General features: G+C 39.8%; 1 long non-coding RNA gene across 1 annotated transcript; it reads left to right on the top strand.

Moving 5' to 3' along the window:
• The first annotated feature begins 7,332 nt into the window (after positions 1-7,332).
• Positions 7,333-13,807, top strand: LOC145715417 (uncharacterized). The gene is made up of 3 exons (XR_014137555.1): positions 7,333-7,445; positions 7,753-7,814; positions 13,652-13,807. It is a non-coding gene; the product is annotated as an uncharacterized LOC145715417 (long non-coding RNA).
• Positions 13,808-22,558: the final 8,751 nt, after the last annotated feature.

Here is a 22,558-nt window from a genome sequence, read left to right as displayed (position 1 = left end):
AAGTCGATGGCCCCCTGGTCCGGGAGGCCTCACGTATCCTGTCGGGCAGCTGCATCCGGGCCTAGGAAACGACATGGTGAGCTTCTGGGTTCTGTGCCGAGTCAGTCTGCACCGCTTCTGGACTCCAGGTGCGTGGTGTTGTTAACTTGGGATTGGGTCCCCAAGAGGAAAGAGCCTTAGCTAACATTAGGTTTGGATCCAGGGACGTCGCCAGGGACGAGAAGACATTGGTCTCGTGATCTCCCTCGAGGGCTGAAGTGAGGGCCCATGCGATGTGGTGGCTCAAGTGGAGGGTTAGGGATTGAGGCCGCTTTAGGTTTCGGTGGAGGGTTCTGGTTCCGGTTAGGGTTAGGGTTAGGGTTAGGTCACAGGAGGCTCCAGGCGCTGAACCCACAGCAGGGCAGTGGTCTCCCTGAACGCCTGAGTTGAGGGCACAAGGGAGGGGGCCACTCAGGATCAGTCTTTGGCTGCCAAGGCCACACAAGTCGATGGTCTCCTGATAGGTGAGGCCTCCGGAATCCTCTCGGGCAGCTGCAGCTGGGCCTGGGGAACAACATCGTGAGTTTCCAGGTTCCATGTCGAGTTAGCCTGAACCTCTTCTGGACCCCATTTTTATTTTGGTGAGATACAGGATTTTACTTTGGCTCTATCCTTCGTTCTACCTTAAGCTAATATTATATTAGATAATAGAAATTTAGATGTTTACATTATTTCTCAACATTTACCTTACAAAGTTGTTTCCCTGTATTTTTGAACTAACTCTATGAATAGTAAGTTAAAATTGTGCATCTCGCTGAAGAATACATACTTTTCTGAAAATTGTAGCTCTATGAGCAGAGGCTCTTCATAGCCAAGTTGTCAAATTTCTAATTTCAGAAATCTTTCATATTCTATCTTTTAAAAATATCTCCTCTTAGTCCGTGTGTGAGATTCTAAAATTTAAAGTTTCAGACATCTGATATTTATTTAAATATTCATTTCAAAGCCCATAAATCATTATAAGCTACTGGAGGTTAGGAAACATACTTGTTCGACTCCTGGAGCTCCTAGAATAAAGTCTTGCTTGGAAGAAGCAATGTCATAGTTTTTGAATGTGAATGAATGAGTATGGAAATGGAATTCCGTAGAATGGGGTTTGAATAGTAATGAAATATGCATGATATATCACAATTAAATATGTGAACTTAAAAAGTAAGTCTTCAGTTTATATTCCGTTTTAGTGTTTAATACGTATAAACGCGAATGAATTATATTTTGGAAGTCAGGAGTTACATAAGAAAGAAGGTTATAGTATATTTTTAGTATTCTCTCATGGTGAGCTTAGAATTGCAGAGAAAACATCCTCAGCCTTTGTTTTTTTAACCCCATCCGTGTCCCATTACATACATCCTTTGAAGGTTCACATTTCTTCCTAGAATTCTCATTCCCAATTCTTTCTCCATAGTGAAAGTTGATGTGTTTGGAACCTTTCTTTTTCTGTTTATTCTTTAGTCTAGTAATAATTTATAGTTTTAGGAAGTGATAGATTCCAGTAATTGAACAATGTATTTTATAGTGAAAAAAATTAAATTCTTTATTACAGTATTTATAACCAGATAACTGTAGAGTGATAAAGTCTGTATTATTAGGGATATACTGTGAATCAAAGCCTGTGTTTTACATATATATATTTACATATATATAATATAATATAAACATATATACACATATATCTTTACATATATATATACACACACATATATATACACATATGTATACACATATACACATATATATATATACACATCAATATACACATATATCTTTAAAGGGTATAAAAGAGACTATTGCTCATAGTATATTCCCAATCCTACTTACGTACCTGTTGAAAAATATATGTTGTTTCCACTTACCTTATTTTGCTCACATTTTTCCTTTTCTTTTTTAAGTTAATGCTTGATTGATTGGTCATGTCTTATTTTTTTTTCCTTTTTTCCTCTTCTCCCCCCATGCTTTTTAAGGTATTTTTTATTTTTTTTAAGTTTATTTATTTTGGAGAGAGAGAGAGAGAGACAATATGCGAGCGGTGTAGGGGTAGAGACAAAGGGAGAGACAGAATCCAAAGCAGGCTGCAGGCTCTGAGCTGTCAACACAGAGCTCAATGTGGGGCTCAAACCCACAAACCGTGAGGTCATGACTCATGAGCTGAAGGTGGACGCTGAACTGACTGAGCCACCTATGTGTTCCCTCCACCATGCTCTTTTTAAATCATTTACTCCTACCCTAATATTTCCTGGCAGAAAAAATTTCTTTAGTGTCTGTTCTTTTAGTACATCACTTTATGTAAACTCCATTGTCAACATATTGGTTATGGAATTCTACTGTCTGTGTGTAGTTTTCATCCATGACTCATTGCCCCACAAGGTTTATTATTCTTTTTTTTCTCTTTCTTTGAAGGAGCTGGGCTAAATGTTTTTTGTAATGTTTGTATTTCTCTTGGAAAGGGAGCGAGAGAGAAAGAATGAGCAAGTGCTCGTTGTTTTGATCTCAAATTATGCAAGGTATGATCTCAGACCTTTTATATTTGTGGAGGGCTGTTTTGTGACACAGGATGTCACTTATATTGGAGAATGTTCTATGTGCACTTAAGAATAATGTGCATTCTACTGCTGTTAAATGAAAAGATTTCAATATATCTATACTGATATCCATGTATATAAATGTATACATTATGTCCAATATATATCTATGTATATCTGAAAACATCTGGTCCAATGACACATTGGATCTGTGTTTCCTTACTGATTTTCTGCCTTGACGATCTGCCTATTGCCTTGAGTGGAGTCTTAAATTCGTCTACAATCATGATATTTGTATGTATACATTTATTCATGTTTGTGATTAATCGATTCATATATGTGGGCGTTTCACTTTGGGGCATAAACATTTGCAATTGTTAGCTCCTCTTGATGGAAAGACCCCTTAACTATGATCCAATGCCCTTCTGAATCTGTTACTAGTCTTTCGTTTAAAATCTAGTCTGTCTGGTGGAAGTATGGCGACTCCAGCTTTCTTTTGACTTCTAGTAGCATGATAGGTGGCTCTCATTACCTTCACTTTCAATCTGGAGGTGTCCTGGGGTCTAAAATCAGTGTCTTGTTGACAACCTATAGATGGATCTTGTTCTTTGGTTTTGTTTTGTGTTTTATCCATTCTGACTCCCTGTGTCTTTTGATTGGGGCATTTAGTCCATTCACATTCAGAGTGATTAGTTAAAGATATGGATTTAGTGTCATTGTGTTATCTGAAGGTTTCATGCTTTTGGTGAGGCATCTGGTCCTTTGCAGTCTCTGCTGCTTTCCACTCACAGAGTCGCCCCTTAGGATCTCCTGCAGGCCTGGTTTAGTGGTCATGAACTCCATTAGGTTTTGTTTGTCTGGGAAAGCCTTTCTCTCTCTTTCTATTCTAAATGACAGCCTTGCTGGGGAAAGGGTTCTTCACTGCATATGTTTCCATTCTGCACATTGACTGTTTCCTACCCCTCCCTTCTGCCCTGCCAAGTTTCTTTGGACAGGTCTGCTGCTATCTTTATGTGTCTTCCCTTGTAGATTAAGACCCATTTGTCCCTAGCTGCTTTCAGAATTCTCTCTTTATCTTTGTATTTTTCTTGTTTCGCTATGACACGTTGTGGTGTTGACCTGGTTTTGTTGATTTGGAAGGGAATTCTCTGTGCCGCCAGGACTTGGATGCCTGTTTCCTTCCCCAGATGGGGAAGATCTCAGCTATAAGTTGTTGAAATAAAACTTCTGCCTCTTTCTGTCACTCTTCTTTTTCTGGGACTCCTATGATGTGGCTATTATTTCATCTCACCGAATCAGTTAGATCTCTGGTACCTGACTCGTAGTCTTGTAATTTCCTTTCTTTCTTTCTCTGCTTCATCTTTGTCCATAATTGTACCTTCTATTTCACCTATTCTGACTGCTACTTCTCCCATCATTGCTGTCACTGCATCTAGTTTATTTTGTATCTCCTTTACATTTCATTTTCAGCATTCATCGTGATGATTCGTTAGGTCCTTGATCTCTGAAGCAGCTTCGTTTCAAGCCCAGCTATGAGTCTTATGAGTGTTATTCCAAAACCTTGATCAGACATATTGTTTCTGTCTCTTTCGAGCACTTCTCTGGCTGTCTTTCTTCCCGGAATTTATTTTGAGGAGAATTCTCATTTGTCGTTTTGGCTACTTTCCTGTCCTTTATGTGTTTTAATAGCTTATTCTGTGTCCCACACCTGCGAGTACTACTATATTAAAAAGTGGTCCTACACTCTCCCGGGCCTGACAGTTGAACAAGTGTTTTTGGAGTGTGTTGTTTGCACTCTTTTGTTTCGTCTTTGGCTACTTTTCTCGCTCCTGGAGTGGTGATTTGGGCCTTCCACCAGGTGTGCTTCGATTTGTTTGTTGAAGTAATCTTGGAAAAAAAGGAGAAGAGGGTGGTGAAGATTCCTTAGCCCAAAGAGAGAAATGACAGGAGTGGAAAAAAAGACCAGGCATTGTCTCAAAGGAGCCATAGGGCTTAATCCAGAAAGAGAGGGAGGAAAATGAATAAGGAGATCTGGAAAAGTATAGATAAAATGCCTGATCAAACAAAGAATCAGAACAGAAGAACAAAGGGAAAATATATATAAATAGCTTTGACCCAAAGTCAAACCGAGACTACTAGGCTGATTCCAAAGGGAGAAGAGGAAAGAGGAGAGTAGAAAGACAAAAAAAAAAGGGAAAAGAGAAGAAAGGGAAAGCTAAGGAAAGAAAAAGGGGCGCCTGGGTGGCTCAGTTGGTAAAGCGTCTGACTCTTGAATTTAGCTCCCGTCATGTTTTGCTATAGGTGGGTTGGAAACCCCTATCAGGCTCTGCAGTGAGAGCATGGATCTTGCTCGGATTCTTTCTCTCTCCCTCTCTCTGCACCTCTCCTGCTTGATCACTGACTTTCTCTCTCAAAATAAAGAAATAAACATTAAAAAAAGAAAAGATAAAAAGAATAGTAATTCAAATGAAAACAAACAAACAAACAAAGATAGAAAACCAGAGGAGAGTGGTCTACTGGTGCCTGGGACTGGTGGCTGTGCTGGTCTAGAGGAGGGGTTGTCTGGTCACATCAGTGTCAGTCTCACTCCCATAGAGAAGCAGTTACGAGGCACATAGAGGCAGGGTTTGGTGTAATGGGCCTGCCTCCCCTGAGGCTCACTGTCCATTCCCTGAAGCCCCACGATGTTGGTCATGGGGAGAGAAATGGCAACACCCCAATCTCTCCTGCCCACATGAGGTGTCTCAAAGCTCACTGTTTAGGCCGTCCTCAGAGAACAGCCTGGGGGGCCGGCTTGCCTTGCTGCACAGTCTCCTGTGCTACCTGAGCACTAAGCTGGGATTCAAAACCCTATAGGATCCCGCTTTGCTCATACCTGGTTCTGGAGTAGCACCACTCTGCCCAGTTGACAAAGGGCCTCTGGCTCCTGCTTGCAGGGTCTTTTTCCCTTGGGCAGGACAATGCCTCCTCTTTCCACCATACTCAAGGTGTTCTCTCCCAGTGTTGCCCTGAGAGCCTAGGGGAGGCTCAGTCCCCACCAGGCGTGGGAGGTGGCAGCTCCGATCTAGAGAAAGTCTGGAAACCTTGAAAATTCTGTTTTTTAACTTCTAAGGCTGTTTTGCAAAGTAGAAACTGGCTCTCTGGATCTCTCCTTGGTCTGTGGTCCGGACAGGTTTTCTCATATCCAAATACACTTCCCACAGCCTCTGTCTCTCTTCCTTTCATTTCTCCTCCAAAGGGCTTCCCCCAATCCATGCCTGTGTTGCCCATTTTATTTCTCCCAATTCGCATACACACCCTTCTGTCCCGCCAAGCTGTCTCTTTGCACCTGTGGAGATTTTTTTGTCCGTCTGCAGCCTGTATTCCTGGTATTCCAAGTGTTGTGACCTCAATACTGCTGTGTTTGAGGGACAAGGGAAATTCTGATCCTTCTCCTCTGCCATCTTAACTCCTCCCACCTCCTTTTACTTTCCTTTTCAAAAGTTCACAGTTCTGTGTAGGTTTGCATTAGTTTATCAGTTTAATATGTTTTATAGATATTTACAATGGGCTTTTCTTACATGAAGTGTATTGATCTGAATTTTTGTCTTTTTTTTTTTTAAAGTTTATTTATTAATTGGAGAGAGAGACAGAGAGAGCACAAGTGGGGAGGGGCAAATAGAGGGAGAGAGAGAAAATCCCAAGCAGACCCTGCACTATCAGCACAGAACGAGATGGAGGGCTTGAACCCAAGAACTGTGAGATCATGACCTGAGCCAAAATCAAGAGTCAGGTGCTAACTGACTGAGGCATTCAGGCAGCCCTAACATTTTTTTGGAGGTCCGCTGGGTACTTTTAATTTAATATGCCTTAGTTTAAAGACATTGTTTCTGACCCTTTCCCTTTCCTCTTCCCTGACTCTTTGTAATCTGCTCTGTCATTTGTGTTCCCTAGCTTAATAAATAGCAGCCCTGGAACAAGAAACGTCCTGGACTCCAAACTTCCCTGAAATCACCACATCCAGTCACTCACCACATTCGATATTTTGTACCTGCTTATCATTTTTCATATGTTATTCCTGTAATTCCCTCTCTCACCTATAATTTTGCAGTACTCTTCTGGTTTTTCTTCCTTTACGTTCCTCCTACATTGCTGCCAGAGTGACCTTTCTAAAATATACTTGTGACGATGTCACTCCTCTGCTTATTCAATGGATCCCCATTACCTGAAGGAGAAAATTCATGTTCTAGCATAACACTCCTCCCGCTCCTTTTTTTTTTTTTTTTTTGGTTTCGTCCTCATGTTCCAGTAATATCTCTCTATCCCATTCCCAATAACTCTGTTCCAGTTTTGCCATATTGCATAGGTGTCACTATATTATTTCATACTTGATCCTTTTGCCATTATAGAATGCCCTTCCCACCCTCCCTGTGCAGTTTGTCTGTCTTTTAAGATACAGCCCTATCTTCCCAGCGTTTGCTGAGCTTCCCAAATGTAAGTGTTTTCTCCTTTGTGCATTCACTGTACGTTATTCACTTCCCTTGCAGAACTAGTGGATGGTATTTTTCTGTCCTTGCCTGTTTTCATGCATCTCTACCACTACTAGCATATAGAACAGACTCTGTCTTTTATTTATATTTCCAGCTCTTCCCCGGATCGTGGCTATGACTTGACAGATGCAGTATGTACTTGTCTTTTTGAGTGGGTGAGTGCATGACCAAATGAATTAATGTGATATTTTTCTGAAGTTGGGTTTCTGTTTTGTGCTGTTTTTCTAGGAAGGAACAGCAAAGTCAGCAATGGAAGCAAAGGAAGGTGGTGTTGGTATTATTGAAAATGTGCCACCAGAGTAAACAGTTAATGACAGTTGGACTTCTGCTGGTGGAGTGCATAAAAATTACAGAAGTGGTAGGCTAGTGAATCTCTGTGAGTTGTTTTCCTATGATTAAATGCTAGTATGAAAAAATCTGAAAGTATGTAGATCCAAATATATTGTCCTTTTTTCGTGAAGATATTTTTCTGTTGCTATCTTTCTTTAGAAGTATCTCAAGTACTACCCCCTTTTGCTTCTGGAAAATCTTGAACCCCTTGAACGTCTTTTCTGCTATTGCTTTTATTTTATTGAAATATTCGTGAATGGAGATAGACTTTGTATGTGTTTAAAATTCATAGTAACACATGTTTTCATTAATTTATCTGTGACACTATTCTCTAGATATGATGTCAGCATTAGAATTAGGAGAAGAGGAAGATGTGGAATCACCTTCTCTTCCTGAGGTACTGTCTTCTTCTTATTTTTAAATATAAGCATGGAATTATGTTAAGACGTCCAAGAGATGCTTTGACTTTGACTTTTGGATAATTAAAATAACGTCGCAGTCATACTTGTAGTAATATAAGTAAAGTAATGATGACCTATTCTAAGGTGACAACTAAGGAATGAGTTAAAAAAGTCCTGATCTCTTAGGCCCAGGCAGCTGCTGCATAAAGCTACAAGCACTGTATTTGAAATCAAAAGACATGCTAGCATCTTGGTTCCGTCACTTCCTAGCTGTGGGATCTTGGAAAACTTGCTTGAATGTCAATGACCTCTTTCCTTAAAATGGCACCAATACCCACCTCTTGGTTATGTGTAATGAACAAATGTGGCAACGTTTTGTAACCTATAAAGGGTGCTATAGAAATAGAAGACAAAATGATCATAGTGGCTTTTAGTGACTTACTAAATATTGAGGATACTTTGGTGAATGTTTTTTTATTGCTGAGAGTGGGGTGGGGGGACAGAAGATCTGAAGCAGGCTCTGCACTGAGAGCAAGGAGCCCAATGCAGGGCTTGAACTCATGAACTTTGAGAACATGAATTGATCCAAAGTTGGGCGCCTAATCGACTAAGTCACCCAGGCCCCCCCAAGAATACTTGTTTTAAATGTGAAGATGTCTGGAGGCCAAAAAATAGCTGTCAGTTCCAGAAAAGAATGGGAAAGTAGGAATGGGTTTTTGATTTTCTAATTTGGTGCTATGTTAAGTTCAGGTAATCTCTTAGTGGAGACATCATATAGGTATACAGTTGACTCTTGAACCAGGAGGGTTTGTACTGTGGGAGTCCACTTACACACAGATGTTTTTCAATAAATAGAGTACCATCGTGTAAATGTATTTTCTGTTCCTTATGGTTTCTTTTTCTTTTAATTCTTTCTTTTGAGAGAGAGAGTGAGGACAGAGCACATGGGTAGGTGAGGGAAGGGTGAGAGAGAGAATCTTAAGCCGATTCACACTGCCAGAATATATCTTTCTCTTTGATATTAATTGATTTGGCTGCTAATAATTTAAAATTTTCCAATTCTCTAGTTATTAATCTTTAAAACGTACTCAAATGCACTTTAGTGCTCGTTATAAGGGATGGTAAGCTAAATAGTTTTTAAGGTTTGTAAAATTAAAAATCATCTAACTTATTTTTTGGTCGATTTAACATATAATGAATTGTTTAGGTCCAAAAACGGACAAACTTAAGTTTATGAGTTCATACTTTTCTTCTGTCTTAGGCTAAGGCAAGTTAGTTTTCACTTCTTACAGGAAGTTACAATCCAGTGACTTGGGAACAGCTAAACATAGATTAAGAAAGTTAACAGTAAAATTGTAATTATTTTCTCATTTTTCTTTGTCTGTACTTGATTACTTAAGGATAAGGTGTTTTTACAAACATGTGAAAATCAAAACAAGGAAATTAACCATTTGTTTTTGCAACTGCAAAAAATGACTCAAGAACCAGCAATGAATAAGGAATGTGATAGGGAGAATGATATATCTCTATATTTAAGACATGCTTCTATGCAAAACTTTGAGGAAATGTGGATCAAATAAGGCAAATTAGACTGGAAAAATAGCTTAAAACTCATCACCAGTGAGTGAAAGCTGAAGTTTGGTGAAATTTGTTAACAACACAGCATTCCTACTCATCTTGAAGAAGAACCACCACGGGGTCACTCTAAGGAGGAGCCAACTGAAAGGAAATACCTTCGAATTGGACAAATACTGTACTTGATTGTGAGGAAGAAGATGCATTTGGAGTGTCTGTCTCGGTAGTATTTCAGACATTTCCTGAACAAAAAGAGCCTAGCCTTGAAAATGTCATTCTCTCTCATTCATACTCTGGGTCCCCAGAATATGCTTGCCAGTCATCTTCTAAGCTTTCTTTAAATGAAAGCAAATCATCTGGGACATATAAATCAAAACCACACTGAGATATCACCTCACATCAGTCAAGAGTGGCTAAATGACCAAATCAGGAGACTATGGATGCTGGGGAGGATGTGGAGAAACAGGAACCCTCTTGCACTGTTGGTGGGAATGCAAACTGGTGCAGCCACTCTGGAAAACAGTGTGGAGGTTCCTCAAAAAATGAGAAATAGATCTACCCTATGACCCAGCAATAGCAGGTGGGTGGGTGAGGGAAGGGTGAGAGAGAGAGTCTTAAGCCGATTCACACTGCCAGCATATTCCTCTCTCGGAATTTCTTTCTAGGAATTTACCCAAGGGGTACAGGAGTGCTGATGCATAGAGGCACTTGTACCCCAATGTTTATAGCAGCATTTTCAACAATCGCCAAATTTATGGAAAGAGTCTAAATGTCCATCACCCGACGAATGGATAAAGAAATTGTGCTTTATATACACAATGGAATACTACTTTGCCATGAGAAAGAATGAAATATGGCCTTTTGTAGCAACGTAGATGGAACTGGAGAGTGTGGTGCTAAGTGAAATAAGTCATACAGAGAAAGACAGATACCATATGTTTTCACTCTTTTGTGGATCCTGAGAAACTTAACAGAAGACCATGGGGGAGGGGAAGTGAAAAAAAAAACCTTAGAGAAGGAGAGAGCCAAACCATAAGAGACTCTTACAAACTGAGAATAAACTGAGGATTGATGGGGGATTGGAGGGAGGGGAGGGTGGGTGATGGGCACTGAGGAGGGCACCTGTTGGGATGAACACTGGGTGTTGTATGGAAACCAATTTGACAATAAATTTCATAATAAAGAAAAAGTAAATCACACTATGAAAATGAGAACAAACCAGATATTGAGCATCTTTTTAACAACAATGAGGATTTTAAAAATGATATAGAAAATGAAAAAGCAAGGAACCGACTAGTTACATTTAAAGTGAAAGAAGGCCAAGTGTTTGACATGCAAATGGTAAAAAATATGGACCAAAATACCACCGATTGTAAATTAGACCTCAGTCTAGTGATTCAGAGAGCCTTTTTGATTTGTGGCTTGCCTGCTGCGATGTGATGAAACACATGGTTCAAACAAAAAAGCATGATATTTCTGCTGTCACAAACACGAGAAAACAAAACCAGTACAAGATTTTTTTTCCAGAAGCCATTATATGCAGATAATGACAGTAGTCATAACTCTACAAGTATTGATTCTGAATTAAAAATTGTGAGTTCTTCTTCAGCATCTAGTTTTCCAGCATCTGAAGTATATCTCAGTGAAGAATTACATCAAGATATGCAAAGGTTTAAGAATGAGATAGGCATGTCACAAGCAGAGTTCCTGTCTTTGGAAAGAGAGAAAGTTCAACCTCCAAAAGAATAGAGGTCCGCCTTGCTGTTACTCTTGTTTTTTCTCTTTAGCAATTATCTGATCCATTCTGATTTTCCACTCAAGAGAACAAGAGTGTGCATACAATGGAATTGTCTAAATAAGTAATTGTGTCTGGAAATAGATTATTTCTGCTATCTAACAAATAAGAGTTTAGGAAAACATTCTTATGATTTGTTTTCCTTAAAGTTTCTGTGTCAGTCTTCCAAGTAGTATATGAACTGGGAAACTAACTTAGCTATATAAGTACCATGTGACCTCATGAACCAGAATAACTGTAAAGAAACTGCTTAAAAAACATAATAATTCCAGGTTGTTGTTTTTTAATATATTGGCTTAAATATAAATTGCATTTCCATAAACAATAAAATGAGAAAGAAGCAATAACTAAGAGAAGGAATATAAACAAATGTCCCCAGCTAAAGCAATCTATTGCTTCAGTACATGTCTGTAGACTCTGGGTCTAGGGTTCTTGCTTGTCTAGCAAGACAGCAGCGGGATACAGGATTACAATGGGAGAGACAGCTAATGTCCTGGAGAACACATGAGCCCGGATTAAGGGTCCTTGCTCTGTTTTTTTAGGATCAGAAGGCTTCCAAACATGGTGATGGACGTGCACAAAGAAACAATCTGTGAACAGGATCTCATGGTCATGAGGGAAAGGGGGTTTCAAGATATAGGGTGCTGGGTATTGAGGAGGGCACCTTTTGGGATGAGCACTGGGTGTTGTATGGAAACCAATTTGACAGTAAATTTCATATATTAAAAAATAAAATAAAATTAAATTAAATTAAAAAAAAAAAAAAAGATATAGGGTGCTAGGTGTTAGGTTCAATTTAAAACAAAATCCTGGAGGCTGGCAGATTGTTGTTAACAGCTGACCTGAGGCAGCTTCTCTGTTTATCTTAGCTAGTCTAGGGGAGAAGACAGATGCTACCTCAGGATCCACAAGGCACCTTTCTTTTGCTAATTAGCTCCCCTCTGGGCATCTTCACCCTGCAGCCTACAGCCTATAGCCCTATTTACCTGTTTACCTAATTTGGTCCTTCCTTCCTGTGAAAGGAGCTTTCTGCTATAGTACTAAATTGGGGAATGTGTCCTCCTGAGTATCTAATCTTGTTTACCTCACACACCTTTGTCTTGGAGCCTTTGCCCTGCCCTCTCTATACCTAGATACCTAATATTGTTTACCCAAACTTGGGTGTGAGCATCCTATGGTTTTGTAATTTTCTATGCCTGGTTAACCCATCAGTGCAGGCTCAGGGAATTCCTAAGCTTATTCCCCACAAATATATGCAGTCTTTACTCACAATCTTGGAACTTAGAATTTCAACATGACCCCTTTGAGATAGGCTTAATAGCAGCTATTTGTATTATCACCCCTTTTTTTCACATTTTAAAAATCTCATTCTCAGATGTTTCTGTTGAGTCAAACCTTCACTTTATGTTCAATAAAGTATGATACCTTTTGGCCTGTATGATTTTTACCATGTGGGTAGCATAAACCTTCAGCAAACCTTCAGTATTTAACTCCAAGGGAGAAAACTGAGTTTTGAGATGTGTGGGCTTTAGAAATAGACAAAATCTAGAGGTACCCTCCTTTAAAAGAATAAGTAGCGAATCTACTCATCCCCTATCAAGGTATTAATTTACTGTGTCAAAGTCATAATTTTCATGCATCTGACTAATTTAATGAATTTGTGGTCATTTCCCTGATTCAGCATTCAAGAATTGTATCATCTCTTTTGGTGCCATAAAATGCTAGATAATGCCACTTTAGGAACTTGGGACAAATCATTTAACCTTTTTGAGTTTTACTCGCGTTATCAGTAGCAAATGGGATTAAAGGTGATCATTACTTTTATACCCTCTCCCTATAAAGTTTTATGGTTATTGAATGTGAGATTCGGAGAGCATTACTAATTTCCCAGAATTCCACCCTAACGTCCGTTTCACTTTATTCATTTTGTGTTGTGGCAAACTTTGGTTCATAAATTTTAGGGGACACTGTCACTTTTTTTGAGAACCTTAGGATCCAAAAGAAAAAGAATTGTAAAAGGCAGTCAGGGAAAGAATAACTCCGTGCAGAAAGAGGAAAGCTTCCTGTTTTTGTTACTGGAGCATTTCCATGTCACATGTTTTAAATCTGGCTGTTGTGTAAAACCCAGGTGGTATGGATAGAAAAGGACAAATTTTGTCTCTTGTCTTTTTATTTCTTTGTATCTCTTGGTCAGATGGGGTGGGTGTGGGTGGGGAATTCTCGGTAGCAAAGTGTGGATATGAATAAGAGTACAAAATTAAGAAAGCCCTTTTAGAAATTTTAGTAACTTCTGTTTTTTTTTTAATTCCAATAGAAATGAAGCAGAGTTTATAAAAATTACAATTACTTGTAATAATAAACACAAAATATTTCCCTCCATTGAATTTATGACAAACTAAGCGTCAACTGATAAAATGAATGAAAAAACTTCTTTTTATTGACTAAAGTAACAATTACCTTTAGTATCAAGTTCCATTAAAGGTTGAAGAAAAAAAGAAGCACAGAGGAAGTGACATGGAAGTATCAGAAAACATACATGATGCTGCGGCTGCTGGATTAATTCCACAAAGACAGAATGGAAAAACTGATAAACATCAAATGCCTATTACAGAAATAAGGATTCTGATAGGTAAGACTATAGCAATACTTAAGTAGTAGTTAATTATTTTCCTATTCAACAAACTTTTCTAGTTTGAGCTAATGTTCATGATGAACAAATTTCGTATTTTTCGTGGAGCTATTTCATCCTACGTGCTAATGAGAAAAATGTAAATACCAACGAGATACCATTTTTTGCAGTCATAGTGATAAATATTTTATTAAAAAAAATAACCAAAGTTAGGAAATGTGAGCAAAATGACATTCTTAGACACTGTGGCTGGATGTAATTGGTGACTCCTTTCTGAAAGGTGATTTAGCAGTGTATTTCAAAATTTCAAATATGTCGGGGCACCTGGGTGGCTCAGTTGGTTGAGCGTCCAACTTTGGCTCAGGTCATGATCTTGCACTTCACGAGCTTGAGCCGTGCTAACGGCTCAGAGCCTGGAGGCTGCTTCAGATTCTGTGTCTCCCTCTTTGCCCCTCCCCTGCTTGTGCTCTGTCTCTGTCACTGTCAAAAATAAATAATATAACATGAGAAAAATATTTCAGGTAGGTCATCCCTTTATTCCAATGGTTTCATTGCCAGGACTGGGTCCTTCTGAAATACGTGACTTCTATAAGCAAGCGCGTGCGCCTGCACGTGCAAACACACACACACACACACTATAAGAGCATTTATTATATATTATTACATATACAAAATAGGATAGATATATTAAGGTTACTTATATAAATATGTTACATGCATATGTGAAGGATATTTATTATCGCATTCCCGTATCAAACATTTGGAGATAGTCTAAACGTTTATTTACTTATTTTGAGAGACAGACAGGGAATGTGCACACTGGGGAGCCCAAGCATTGAGGGGGAGCAGAGACAGAGAGGGAGAGAGAGAGAATCCCAAGCAGACTCCACGTTAACAGTGCAGAGGCCAACACAGGGCTCGAGCTCACGACCACAAGATCATGACCTGAGCCAACATCAACAGTCAGATGCTCACCAGACTGAGCCACCTAGGTGCCCCAGAGATAGGCTAAATATCCATTCATTAATAAGGAAGTAAAGTTTCACTTCTATAAAGTAATGGAGTATGGGACCATTTAAAAAAATGAATTTAGGTCTATGTGTACTGATGGTTTAACAAAGTATATTTAAGGCATTTGGTTTGGTTTTATGTCATGTCTTATGCACATTTTGTTAGAATACTTTTAATATCTACTGAATTGCAAACGTAAGTTCTCTGCTACACTGGCAGTCTAGTTATTAGATTTTTGGTTTTGTTTCCCAGTGCATGAGTGCTCCAATGTTGGACCCTCAACTTAATCTGAATATTGTCAAGAGGTTTCACGTGGCAACATGTCTCATATTCTATATAAACATTTCATGACCCCTGTGCTATAAACCAAGATGCTGATAATGCAATGAATTGTTTTTATAAAGGTACCTTGCTTGCATGCCATTATCCTGCCTTTTTAGAGAACATATTTCAAAATGCACCACACCAAATTTTTCTTTTTTTTTTTTATTTTTATTTTTTTTATTTTTTATTTTTTTATTTTTTTTTTGCTTTTCTTTTTTTTTTAATTTATTTTTTATTTATTTTTTAATATATGAAATTTACTGTCAAATTGGTTTCCATACAACACCCAGTGCTCATCCCAAAAGGTGCCCTCCTCAATACCCATCACCCACCCTGCCCTCCCTCCCACCCTGCCCTCCCTCCCACCCCCCATCAACCCTCAGTTTGTTCTCAGTTTTTAACAGTCTCTTATGCTTTGGCTCTCTCCCACTCTAACCTCTTTTTTTTTTTTTTTTTTTTTTCCCTTCCCCTCCCCCATGGGTTTCTGTTATGTTTCTCAGGATCCACATAAGAGTGAAACCATATGGTATCTGTCTTTCTCTGTATGGCTTATTTCACTTAGCATCACACTCTCCAGTTCCATCCATGTTGCTACAAAAGGCCATATTTCATTTTTTCTCATTGCCACGTAGTATTCCATTGTGTATATAAACCACAATTTCTTTATCCATTCATCAGTTGATGGACATTTAGGCTCTTTCCATAATTTGGCTATTGTTGAGAGTGCCGCTATAAACATTGGGGTACAAGTGCCCCTATGCATCAGTACTCCTGTATCCCTTGGGTAAATTCCTAGCAGTGCTATTGCTGGGTCATAGGGTAGGTCTATTTTTAATTTTCTGAGGAACCTCCACACTGCTTTCCAGAGCGGCTGCACCAATTTGCATTCCCACCAACAGTGCAAGAGGGTTCCTGTTTCTCCACATCCTCTCCAGCATCTATAGTCTCCTGATTTCTTCATTTTGGCCACTCTGACTGGCGTGAGGTGGTATCTGAGTGTGGTTTTGATTTGTATTTCCCTGATAAGGAGCGACGTTGAACATCTTTTCATGTGCCTGTTGGCCATCCGGATGTCTTCTTTAGAGAAGTGTCTATTCATGTTTTCTGCCCATTTCTTCACTGGGTTATTTGTTTTTCGGGTGTGGAGTTTGATGAGCTCTTTATAGATTTTGGATACTAGCCCTTTGTCCGATGTGTCATTTGCAAATATCTTTTCCCATTCCGTTGGTTGCCTTTTAGTTTTGTTGGTTGTTTCCTTTGCTGTGCAGAAGCTTTTTATCTTCATAAGGTCCCAGTAATTCACTTTTGCTTTTAATTCCCTTGCCTTTGGGGATGTGCCGAGTAAGAGATTGCTACGGCTGAGGTCAGAGAGGTCTTTTCCTGCTTTCTCCTCTAAGGTTTTGATGGTTTCCTGTCTCACATTCAGGTCCTTTATCCATTTTGAGTTTATTTTTGTGAATGGTGTGAGAAAGTGGTCTAGTTTCAACCTTCTGCATGTTGCTGTCCAGTTCTCCCAGCACCATTTGTTAAAGAGACTGTCTTTTTTCCATTGGATGTTCTTTCCTGCTTTGTCAAAGATGAGTTGGCCATACGTTTGTGGGTCTAGTTCTGGGGTTTCTATTCTATTCCATTGGTCTATGTGTCTGTTTTTATGCCAATACCATGCTGTCTTGATGATGACAGCTTTGTAGTAGAGGCTAAAGTCTGGGATTGTGATGCCTCCTGCTTTGGTCTTCTTCTTCAAAATTACTTTGGCTATTCGGGGCCTTTTGTGGTTCCATATGAATTTTAGGATTGCTTGTTCTAGTTTCGAGAAGAATGCTGGTGCAATTTTGATTGGGATTGCATTGAATGTGTAGATAGCTTTAGGTAGTATTGACATTTTGACAATATTTATTCTTCCAATCCATGAGCAGGGAATGTCTTTCCATTTCTTTATATCTTCTTCAATTACCTGCATAAGCTTTCTATAGTTTTCAGCATACAGATCTTTTACATCTTTGGTTAGATTTATTCCTAGGTATTTTATGCTTCTTGGTGCAATTGTGAATGGGATCAGTTTCTTCATTTGTCTTTCTGTTGCTTCATTGTTAGTGTATAAGAATGCAACTGATTTCTGCACATTGATTTTGTATCCTGCAACTTTGCTGAATTCATGTATCCGTTCTAGCAGACTTTTGGTGGAGTCTATCGGATTTTCCATGTATAGTATCATGTCATCTGCAAAAAGCGAAAGCTTGACTTCATCTTTGCCAATTTGGATGCCTTTGATTTCCTTTTGTTGTCTGATTGCTGATGCTAGAACTTCCAGCACTATATTAAACAACAGCGGTGACAGTGGGCATCCCTGTCGTGTTCCTGATCTCAGGGAAAAAGCTCTCAGTTTTTCCCCTAGGATGATGTTAGCTGTGGGCTTTTCATAAATGGCCTTTATGATCTTTAAGTATGTTCCTTCTATCCCGACTTTCTCAAGGGGTTTTATTAAGAAAGGGTGCTGGATTTTGTCAAAGGCCTTTTCTGCATCGATTGACAGGATCATATGGTTCTTCTCTTTTTTTTTGTTAATGTGATGTATCACGTTGATCGATTTGCGAATGTTGAACCAGCCCTGCATCCCAGGAATGAATCCCACTTGATCATGGCGAATAATTCTTTTTATATGCTGTTGAATTCGATTTGCTAGTATCTTATTAAGAATTTTTGCATCCATATTCATCAGGGATATTGGCCTGTAGTTCTCTTTTTTTACTGGGTCTCTGTCTGGTTTAGGAATCAAAGTAATACTGGCTTCATAGAAGGAGTCTGGAAGTTTTCCTTCCCTTTCTATTTCTTGGAATAGCTTGAGAAGGATAGGTATTATCTCTGCTTTAAACGTCTGGTAGAACTCCCCTGGGAAGCCATCTGGTCCTGGACTCTTACTTGCTGGGAGATTTTTGATAACCGATTCAATTTCTTCGCTGGTTATGGGTCTGTTCAAGCTTTCTATTTCCTCCTGATTGAGTTTTGGAAGAGTGTGGGTGTTTAGAAATTTGTCCATTCCTTCCAGGTTGTCCAATTTGCTGGCATATAATTTTTCATAGTATTCCCTGATAATTGTTTGTATCTCTGAGGGATTGGTTGTAATCATTCCATTTTCATTCATGATTTTATCTATTTGGGTCATCTCCCTTTTCTTTTTGAGAAGCCTGGCTAGAGGTTTGTCAATTTTGTTTATTTTTTCAAAAAACCAACTCTTGGTTTCGTTGATCTGCTCTACAGTTTTTTTAGATTCTATATTGTTTATTTCTGCTCTGATCTTTATTATTTCTCTTCTGCTGGGTTTAGGCTGCCTTTGCTGTTCTGCTTCTATTTCCTTTAGGTGTGCTGTTAGATTTTGTATTTGGGATTTTTCTTGTTTCTTGAGATAGGCCTGGATTGCAATGTATTTTCCTCTCAGGACTGCCTTCGCTGCATCTCAAAGCGTTTGGATTGTTGTATTTTCATTTTCGTTTGTTTCCATATATATTTTAATTTCTTCTCTAATTGCCTGGTTGACCCACTCATTCGTTAGTAGGGTGTTCTTTAACCTCCATGCTTTTGGAGGTTTTCCAGACTTTTTCCTGTGGTTGATTTCAAGCTTCATAGCATTGTGGTCTGAAAGTATGCATGGTATAATTTCAATTCTTGTAAACTTATGAAGGGCTGTTTTGTGACCCAGTATATGATCTATCTTGGAGAATGTTCCATGTGCACTCGAGAAGAAAGTATATTCTGTTGCTTTGGGATGCAGAGTTCTAAATATATCTGTCAAGTCCATCTGATCCAATGTATCATTCAGGGCCCTTGTTTCTTTATTGACTGTGTGTCTAGATGATCTATCCATTTCTGTAAGTGGGGTGTTAAAGTCCCCTGCAATGACCACATTCTTATCAATAAGGTTGCTTATGTTTATGAGTAATTGTTTTATATATCTGGGGGCTCGGGTATTTGGCGCATAGACATTTATAATTGTTAGCTCTTCCTGGTGGATAGACCCTGTGATTATTATATAATGCCCTTCTTCATCTCTTGTTACAGCCTTTAATTTAAAGTCTAGTTTGTCTGATATAAGTATGGCTACTCCAGCTTTCTTTTGGCTTCCAGGAGCATGATAAATAGTTCTCCATCCCCTCACTTTCAATCTAAAGGTGTCCTCAGATCTAAAATGAGTCTCTTGTAGACAGCAAATAGATGGGTCTTGTTTTTTTATCCATTCTGATACCCTATGTCTTTTAGTTGGCACATTTAATCCATTTACATTCAGTGTTATTATAGAAAGATATGGGTTTAGAGTCATTGTGATGTCTGTATGTTTTATGCTTGTAGTGATGTCTCTGGTACTTTGTCTCACACGATCCCCCTTAGGATCTCTTGTAGGGCTGGTTTCGTGGTGACAAATTCCTTCAGTTTTTGTTTGTTTGGGAAGACCTTTATCTCTCCTTCTATTCTAAATGACAGACTTGCTGGATAAAGGATTCTCGGCTGCATATTTTTTCTGTTTAGCACACTGTAGATATCGTGCCAAGCCTTTCTGGCCTGCCAAGTTTCAAAGGAGAGATCAGTCACGAGTCTTATAGGTGTCCCTTTATATGTGAGGGCACGTTTATCCCTTGCTGCTTTCAGAATTTTCTCTTTATCCTTGTATTTTGCCAGTTTCACTATGATATGTCGTGCAGAAGATCGATTCAAGTTCCGTCTGAAGGGACTTCTCTGTGCCTCTTGGATTTCAATGCCTTTTTCCTTCCCCAGTTCAGGGAAGTTCTCAGCTATAATTTCTTCAAGTACCCCTTCAGCACCTTTCCCTCTCTCTTCCTCCTCTGGGATACCAATTATGCGTATATTATTTCTTTTTAGTGTATCACTTAGTTCTCTAATTTTCCCCTCATACTCCTGGATTTTTTTATCTCTTTCTTTCAGCTTCCTCTTTCTCCATAACTTTATCTTCTAGTTCACCTATTCTCTCCTCTGCCTCTTCAAGCCGAGCCATCGTGGTTTCCATTTTGTTTTGCATTTCGTTTAAAGCGTTTTTCAGCTCCTCGTGACTGTTCCTTAGTCCCTCGATCTTTGTGGCAAGAGATTCTCTGCTGTCCTGTATACTGTTTTCAAGCCCAGCGATTAATTTTATGACTATTATTCTAAATTCACTTTCTGTTATATTATTTAAATCCTTTTTGATCAGTTCATTAGCTGTTGTTATTTCCTGGAGATTCTTCTGAGGGGAATTCTTCCGTTTGGTCATTTTGGAGAGTCCCTGGCGTGGTGAGGACCTGCAGTGCACTTCCCCTGTGCTGTGGTGTATAACTGGAGTTAGTGGGCGGGGCCGCAGTCCTACCTGATATCTGCCCCCAGCCCACTGCTGGGGCCACAGTCAGACTGGTGTGTGCCTTCTCTTCCCCTCTCCTAGGGGCGGGATTCACTGTGGGGTGGCGTGTCCCGTCTGGGCTACTTGCACACTGCCAGGCTTGTGTTGCTGGGGATCTGGCGTATTAGCTGGGGTGGGTAGGCAAAGTGCACGGGGGCTGGAGGGGAAGGCTTAGCTCGCTTCTCCTTAGGTGATCCACTTCAGGAGGGGCCCTGTGGCAGCGGGAGGGAGTCAGATCCGCTGCCGGAGGTTTGGCTCCGCAGAAGCACAGAGTTGGGTGTTTGCGCGGAGCGAGCAAGTTCCCTGGCAGGAACTGGTTCCCTTTGGGATTTTGGCTGGGGGATGGGCGGGGGAGATGGCGCTGGCGCCTTTGTTCCCCGCCAAGCTGAGCTCTGCCGTCCGGGGGCTCAGCAGCTCTCCCTCCCTTTGTCCTCCAGCCTTCCCGCTTTCCGAGCAGAGCTGTTAACTTATGACCTCCCAGACGCTAAGTCGCGCTTGCTGTCGGAACACAGTCTGTCCCGCCCCTCCGCTTTTGCCAGCCAGACTCGGGGGCTCTGCTTGGCCGGCGAGCCACCCCTCCGCCCCGGCTCCCTCCCGCCAGTCCGTGGAGCGCGCACCGCCTCGCCGCCCTTCCTACCCTCTTCCGTGGGCCTCTAGTCTGCGCTTGACTCCGGAGACTCCCTTCTGCTAATCCTCTGGCAGTTTTCTGGGTTCTTTAGGCAGGTGTAGGTGGAATCTAAGTGATCGGCAGGACGCGCTGTGAGCCCCGCGTCCTCCTACGCCGCCATCTTCCGGAACCCCCCACACCAAATTTTTCAACAGTGCCTTCATGTTATACAATTTATGACAATTCAGTTTACAAAGTAGGACTATTTTCTGCATTCCCAACCCCTTTTACTTCTGTGTATAAAATTTTAATATGATTAATTACTTTGGATAGTATAAAATACCCTAGAGTTGGGTGACTTTTTAAAAATGTTTGTTTATTTTGAGAGAGAGAGAGGGAGAGCGAGCATGCACACATGAGTGGGGGAGGGGAAAAGAGAGAAGGAGAGAGAGAATCCCAAGGAGGCTCCGTGTTGTCAGTGCAGAGCTCGATGCTAGAGAACCTAGAGATCATGACCTGAGCCGAAATCAAGAGTTGGATGCTTCGTGGACTGGGCCACCCAGGTGCCCTTAGAGTTCAATAATTTTTATCAAGCACGAAATATTGCCCTTGAAACTTGGTTTTTCTGTGGTCTTTCTAAGCATGAGAAAAATGGTAATCAGCTTATATAATATGTATCTAGAAAAATTTTAAGGAGTCTTCTTATTGTATAATTTTTTGAGTTATTTAGTACCTTGGTCTGGCATTTTAAAAAAGCAAAAAAAAAAAAAAAAAAAAACCCTAGTGTTACATATATGCAATTTTTAAGACTTCCAAATATTACAAAAATTCTACCTAATCATTATGTAACAATTGAAAACTACAGCAACAATAGAAAATTAGATCAACCATGACCATTCCACTAAGCTATGAAATCCTTCAAGAGCCTTCCTCACTCTTTGATCCTGATTTCCCTCTCTCCCATCCACTCTTGAATCCATTGTAGCAATTTTCCCTCTCACTCCTCCAGAATTGTTTTTTCAAGGTTACCACCGATTTTCACTTTAATGAATCTAAACATAATTTCATACATCTCATTTTACTTAAACTTTCAGCAATATTTGACCCAATGGAAAATTCTCTCCTCCAAAATTCTGTCTCCATGTTGCTTGTAGGATATCACCTCACTCACCTGATTTTCCCACTGCCTTTCTAGTCTCTACACCTCAGCCTGATTTGCTTGTTTCTCCTCGTCCCCCACTTTTTAACCCATTGATGTCTTCCAGGAATTTGCCTTTGATTTTCCTTCTCTTGACTTTTACTATCTTGTATATTCTAATGATCCTCAAGTTTATATCTTCAGCCCCGGTCTCTCTCCATAATTCCAGGCCTGCATATCAAACTGCCTACTTGATATCTCTTTCTGGATAGCTATTGCAA

Source organism: Panthera onca, chromosome B1 (assembly GCF_046562875.1).
Source record: "Panthera onca isolate mPanOnc1 chromosome B1, mPanOnc1 haplotype 2, whole genome shotgun sequence".
Lineage (NCBI taxonomy): Eukaryota > Metazoa > Chordata > Mammalia > Carnivora > Felidae > Panthera > Panthera onca.
Note: the sequence above shows the minus strand (reverse complement) of the source record. Positions and strands in the feature narration are given on the sequence as shown.